The following is an 8251-nucleotide window of genomic DNA, read 5'->3' on the forward strand; positions in this document are numbered from 1 at the left end:
CCTACCCACCTCATACTACACTATGACTGGTCAGCCACTACAAACCTACCCACCTCATACTACACTATCACTGGTCAGCCACTACAAACCTACCCACCTCATACTACACTATGACTGGTCATCCACTACAAACCTACCCACCTCATACTACACTATGACTGGTCAGCCACTACAAACCTACCCACCTCATACTACACTATGACTGGTCAGCCACTACAAACCTACCCACCTCATACTACACTATGACTGGTCAGCCACTACAAACCTACCCACCTCATACTACACTATAACTGGTCAGCCACTACAAACCTACCCACCTCAAGCTACACTATGACTGGTCAGCCACTACAAACCTACCCACCTCATACTACACTATCACTGGTCAACCACTACAAACCTACCCACCTCATACTACACTATGACTGGTCAGCCACTACAAACCTACCCACCTCATACTACACTATGACTGGTCAGCCACTACAAACCTACCCACCTCATACTACACTATGACTGGTCAACCACTACAAACCTACCCACCTCATACTACACTATGACTGGTCAGTCACTACAAACCTACCCACCTCATACTACACTATGACTGGTCAGCCACTACAAACCTACCCACCTCATACTACACTATGACTGGTCAGCCACTACAAACCTACCCACCTCATACTACACTATGACTGGTCAGCCACTACAAACCTACCCACCTCATACTACACTATGACTGGTCATCCACTACAAACCTACCCACCTCATACTACACTATGACTGGTCAGCCACTACAAACCTACCCACCTCATACTACACTATGACTGGTCAACCACTACAAACCTACCCACCTCATACTACACTATGACTGGTCATCCACTACAAACCTACCCACCTCATACTACACTATGACTGGTCAACCACTACAAACCTACCCACCTCATACTACACTATGACTGGTCATCCACTACAAACCTACCCACCTCATACTACACTATGACTGGTCATCCACTACAAACCTACCCACCTCATACTACACTATGACTAGTCAGCCACTACAAACCTACCCACCTCATACTACACTATGACTGGTCAACCACTACAAACCTACCCACCTCATACTACACTATGACTGGTCAGCCACTACAAACCTACCCACCTCATACTACACTATGACTGGTCAACCACTACAAACCTACCCACCTCATACTACACTATGACTGGTCAGCCACTACAAACCTACCCACCTCATACTACACTATCACTGGTCAACCACTACAAACCTACCCACCTCATACTACACTATGACTGGTCAGCCACTACAAACCTACCCACCTCATACTACACTATGACCGGTCAGCCACTACAAACCTACCCACCTCATACTACACTATCACTGGTCAGCCACTACGAACCTACCCACCTCATACTACACTATGACTGGTCAGCCACTACAAACCTACCCACCTCATACTACACTATGACTGGTCAGCCACTACAAACCTACCCACCTCATACTACACTATGACTGGTCAGCCACTACAAACCTACCCACCTCATACTACACTATCACTGGTCAGCCACTACAAACCTACCCACCTCATACTACACTATGACTGGTCATCCACTACAAACCTACCCACCTCATACTACACTATGACTGGTCAGCCACTACAAACCTACCCACCTCATACTACACTATGACTGGTCAGCCACTACAAACCTACCCACCTCATACTACACTATGACTGGTCAGCCACTACAAACCTACCCACCTCATACTACACTATAACTGGTCAGCCACTACAAACCTACCCACCTCAAGCTACACTATGACTGGTCAGCCACTACAAACCTACCCACCTCATACTACACTATCACTGGTCAACCACTACAAACCTACCCACCTCATACTACACTATGACTGGTCAGCCACTACAAACCTACCCACCTCATACTACACTATGACTGGTCAGCCACTACAAACCTACCCACCTCATACTACACTATGACTGGTCAACCACTACAAACCTACCCACCTCATACTACACTATGACTGGTCAGTCACTACAAACCTACCCACCTCATACTACACTATGACTGGTCAGCCACTACAAACCTACCCACCTCATACTACACTATGACTGGTCAGCCACTACAAACCTACCCACCTCATACTACACTATGACTGGTCAGCCACTACAAACCTACCCACCTCATACTACACTATGACTGGTCATCCACTACAAACCTACCCACCTCATACTACACTATGACTGGTCAGCCACTACAAACCTACCCACCTCATACTACACTATGACTGGTCAACCACTACAAACCTACCCACCTCATACTACACTATGACTGGTCATCCACTACAAACCTACCCACCTCATACTACACTATGACTGGTCAACCACTACAAACCTACCCACCTCATACTACACTATGACTGGTCATCCACTACAAACCTACCCACCTCATACTACACTATGACTGGTCATCCACTACAAACCTACCCACCTCATACTACACTATGACTAGTCAGCCACTACAAACCTACCCACCTCATACTACACTATGACTGGTCAACCACTACAAACCTACCCACCTCATACTACACTATGACTGGTCAGCCACTACAAACCTACCCACCTCATACTACACTATGACTGGTCAACCACTACAAACCTACCCACCTCATACTACACTATGACTGGTCAGCCACTACAAACCTACCCACCTCATACTACACTATCACTGGTCAACCACTACAAACCTACCCACCTCATACTACACTATGACTGGTCAGCCACTACAAACCTACCCACCTCATACTACACTATGACCGGTCAGCCACTACAAACCTACCCACCTCATACTACACTATCACTGGTCAGCCACTACGAACCTACCCACCTCATACTACACTATCACTGGTCAGCCACTACAAACCTACCCACCTCATACTACACTATGACTGGTCAGCCACTACAAACCTACCCACCTCATACTACACTATGACTGGTCAGCCACTACAAACCTACCCACCTCATACTACACTATGACTGGTCAGCCACTACAAACCTACCCACCTCATACTACACTATCACTGGTCAGCCACTACAAACCTACCCACCTCATACTACACTATGACTGGTCAGCCACTACAAACCTACCCACCTCATACTACACTATGACTGGTCAGCCACTACAAACCTACCCACCTCATACTACACTATGACTGGTCAACCACTACAAACCTACCCACCTCATACTACACTATGACTGGTCAGCCACTACAAACCTACCCACCTCATACTACACTATCACTGGTCAGTCACTACAAACCTACCCACCTCATACTACACTATCACTGGTCAGTCACTACAAACCTACCCACCTCATACTACACTATAACTGGTCAACCACTACAAACCTACCCACCTCATACTACAACTATGACTGGTCAACCACTACAAACCTACCCACCTCATACTACACTATAACTGGTCAGCCACTACAAACCTACCCACCTCATACTACACTATGACTGGTCAGCCACTACAAACCTACCCACCTCAAGCTACACTATGACTGGTCAACCACTACAAACCTACCCACCTCAAGCTACACTATGACTAGTCAGCCACTACAAACCTACCCACCTCATACTACACTATGACTGGTCAGCCACTACAAACCTACCCACCTCATACTACACTATGACTGGTCAGCCACTACAAACCTACCCACCTCATACTACACTATCACTGGTCAACCACTACAAACCTACCCACCTCAAGCTACACTATGACTGGTCAGCCACTACAAACCTACCCACCTCATACTACACTATCACTACCAAGAAGAGAAGGTACATAAAGAAGCAATGTGGTTCCGTGGCCTGCAGAGTACAGGTTTAAATGGGCAAGGTTATATACACAGGTTATATACACAGGTTATATACACAGGTTATATACATAGGTTATATACACAGGTTATATACATAGGTTATATACACAGGTTATATACACAGGTTATATACACAGGTTATATACACAGGTTATATACACAGGTTATATACACAGGTTATATACACAGGTTATATACATAGGTTATATACATAGGTTATATACATAGGTTATATACACAGGTTATATACACAGATTATATACACAGGTTATATACACAGGTTATATACATAGGTTATATACATAGGTTATATACATAGGTTATATACACAGGTTATATACACAGGTTATATACATAGGTTATATACACAGGTTATATACACAGGTTATATACACAGGTTATATACACAGGTTATAAACACATGTTATATACATAGGTTATATACACAGGTTATATACACAGGTTATATACATAGGTTATATACACAGGTTATATACACAGGTTATATACACAGGTTATATACACAGGTTATATACACAGGTTATATACATAGGTTATATACATAGGTTATATACACAGGTTATATACACAGGTTATATACACAGGTTATATACACAGGTTATATACATAGGTTATATACACAGGTTATATACACAGGTTATATACACAGGTTATATACACAGGTTATATACACAGTGTCACGCCTTGGTCTTAGTATTTTGTGTTTTCTTAATTATTTGTTCAGGCCAGGGTGTGACATGGGTTTATATATTCTATTTTCGTATTGGGGTTTGTAGTATTTGGGATTGCGGCTGAGTAGGGGTGTTGTATAGGCTTGGCTGCCTGAGGCGGTTTTCAATCAGAGTCAGGTGATTCTCGTTGTCTCTGATTGGGAACCGTATTTAGGTAGCCTGGGTTTCACTTTGTATTTCGTGGGTGATTGTTCCTGTCTCTGTGTAGTTTCACCAGATAGGCTGTAATTAGGTTTCACGTTCCGTTTGTTGTTTTTGTATTTGTATAGTTATTTCATGTATCACTTTTTCATTAAAGTCATGAGTAACCACCACGCTGCATTTCGGTCCGACTCTCTTTTGACAAACGAAGAACGCTGTTACACACAGGTGATATACACAGGTGATATACACAGGTTATATACACAGGTTATATACACAGGTTATATACACAGGTGATATACACAGGTTATATACACAGATGATATACACAGGTTATATACACAGGTTATATACACAGATGATATACATAGGTTATATACACAGGTTATATACACAGGTTATATACACAGGTTATATACACAGGTTATATACACAGGTTATATACACAGGTTATATACACAGGTTATATACACAGGTTATATACACAGGTTATATACACAGGTTATATACATAGGTTATATACATAGGTTATATACACAGGTTATATACACAGGTTATATACACAGGTTATATACACAGGTTATATACACAGGTTATATACACAGGTTATATACACAGGTTATATACACAGGTTATATACACAGGTTATATACACAGGTTATATACATAGGTTATATACATAGGTTATATACACAGGTTATATACACAGGTTATATACACAGGTTATATACATAGGTTATATACATAGGTTATATACACAGGTTATATACACAGGTTATATACACAGGTTATATACATAGGTTATATACATAGGTTATATACATAGGTTATATACATAGGTTATATACATAGGTGATATACACAGGTTATATACACAGGTTATATACACAGGTTATATACACAGGTTATATACACAGGTTATATACATAGGTTATATACACAGGTTATATACACAGGTTATATACACAGGTTATATACACAGGTTATATACACAGGTTATATACACAGGTTATATACATAGGTTATATACACAGGTTATATACACAGGTTATATACATAGGTTATATACACAGGTTATATACATAGGTTATATACACAGGTTATATACACAGGTTATATACACAGGTTATATACACAGGTTATATACAGAAGAACTGTAGCAAAATAACCTAGTATAAATGTCAACTCCATAGCAGCAGCAACCCACAATACAGAGTCCAGAGAACTGTATCCACGGAACAATGCCTCTGTATGTGCAACAACATAACAGAACATATTTGCATACATAAACAACACACGGGCCTATCAGGTATTGAGATGAAACAATCAAATCAAATCAAATTGGATTTGTCACATACACGTGTTAAGCAGATGTTACTGCGAGTGTAGCCAAATGCTTGTGCTTCTAGTTCCCGACAGTGCAGCAGTATCTAAAACAAGTCATATCTAACAAGTAATATCGGTCAATTTCACAACAAATAAGATCATCAAGAGTGTGGTTATAAGTTTATAAGTGTGATCCAACCAATCTTTATTTGTTTTGATTGGATACAGAGGTGCAACAAATACCTCACCTCTTGACATGTTACTGCATTACAAAACGGCCGCCAGACATGTTTTTTTTTTTACATGCATTGTTATGCTCATAAGCAAGCTGGTGTATGCTGAAGTACGACAACGTGTATTCTTGTTTTACTGCAGGCTTGCATGTTGTTGAAAAATCATTTCGCAGTATCAAGTGTCCCCTTCAACGGATTGCAAAGTTACTGTAACATTTTACAGCATAACGGGGTTTTTTTTTCGGCAACATTGAAACACTCTTTGATCAACCACCATCGTTTCTAGATACTGGATCAAATGTAACCATGTAATAACAGTGTAGTGGTTGTGGCATGTAGCAGTCTGCAAACTATCCTCTAGGGAAGACAGGTCTTACTATGCAAATCTTACTATGCATTGTGCAATTCCTGAGTGTAAGCAGAGTATAAATACCTCGGCTATCACAACCCGGGATCCCTACAGTCCTGTTATATAACCACCAAAGCTAGGATGAGTGACATCACGCCACGGGTAGTCGAGCAATCACTAGACACATTCAGGAGACCCAATGTCCTTTACAAACCAGCCAGCGTCAATGAAAAGGGCTTGCAGCCTAACCGAGTAGATAACACCCCCAAATTAAGGGCATGTCATGTACTATGTATTTGTATAATCACGCCGGTTACATTAGGTGGACTAGGGTTAGTTGGTTTGCCCTGTTTTTGAAGAATAAAAAACACTTCCGCGATGGAATTAGAAACTAAAATGTGTCGCATGAGTGGACATACGGCCACGTAGGCTACTCGCGTACCACAACCATTTTAAAAGTGGACGGTTGAAGGCTATACTATAAATATGTATTTGACTATTCTTTATGCAATGTTTCTGGGTGGGGTGGCGCAGTTAGCTTGCCTGTCCTACACACTAACCCGCCTGTGAAACACTCCTTGCTCGTTTTCAAGTCCGTGAAACCACCGCTCACATGTGTCAAACTTAATAGTTCGTTGGCATTTTTGTTCGAAATGACAAGTGCATGACTGTAAACCACAAACAACCGTCTATGCTCCAGGCACAAAAAAATAGGTCAGAGTGCGAAGTAAACATTTTCAAAGGCTTTGGAATTAAACGAACGCTCTCTTTGCGCGTACGCCTTCCTTCCAGTTCCAGCCATTTTCTCTACCTCTACCGCTTAGCAAAGAAAAAAGTGACACAACAAAAATGACAGACTGAGAGTATAGACAGAGCCAGGACTTACTGTACGGTGTAATGGTCTGGTAAGAGCGGTGTCTCCTTGCCAGGGCTTCCTGTTCCTGCGCTGACGGTGGAATCGTCTCCCTCCACTCCTAATGATGTCTGCAGCGCGGAGCTAATAGCTCCACCGCTCTATGCCGCCACCTTCAGAGAGAGAGATAGGGAGGGCGAGGGGGGAGGCAGAGAGAGGGAGGGCGAGAGGGGGGAAGCAGAGAGAGGGAGGGAGTCAGAGAGGGAGGCAGAGAGAGGGAGGGAGAGAGGGAGGCAGAGAGGGAGGGAGGGGGAGAGAGGGGGAGGCAGAGAGAGGGAGGGGGGAGAGGGAGGGAGGCAGAGAGAGGGAGGGAGAGAGGGGGAGAGGGAGGGAGGCAGAGAGAGGGTGAGAGGGAGGGAGGCAGAGAGAGGGTGAGAGGGAGGGAGGCAGAGAGAGGGGGAGGGAGAGTGAGTAGTGAGTAGTGTGTGGTGCAGTGCGTGTGTGTGTGTGTGTGTGTGTGTGTGTGTGTGTGTGTGTGTGTGTGTGTGTGTGTGTGTGTGTGTGTGTGTGTGTGTGTGTGTGTGTGTGTGTGTGTGTGTGTGTGTGTGTGTGTGTGTGTGTGTGTGTGTGTGTGTGTGTGTGTAATACAAATATGGAGCAGTTGGCAGGCTTGGTCTTAGTGGTAACT

At 43.0% G+C, this 8251-nt stretch overlaps 1 pseudogene; it reads right to left on the reverse strand.

Annotated features, from left to right (window-relative positions):
- The window catches only part of LOC118379748 (ataxin-1-like), a 153202-nt pseudogene extending 145446 nt beyond the window's left edge, over positions 1-7756 (reverse strand).
- Positions 7757-8251: the final 495 nt, after the last annotated feature.

The sequence above is a fragment of the Oncorhynchus keta genome, chromosome 19 (assembly GCF_023373465.1).
Source record: "Oncorhynchus keta strain PuntledgeMale-10-30-2019 chromosome 19, Oket_V2, whole genome shotgun sequence".
Classification (NCBI taxonomy): domain Eukaryota; kingdom Metazoa; phylum Chordata; class Actinopteri; order Salmoniformes; family Salmonidae; genus Oncorhynchus; species Oncorhynchus keta.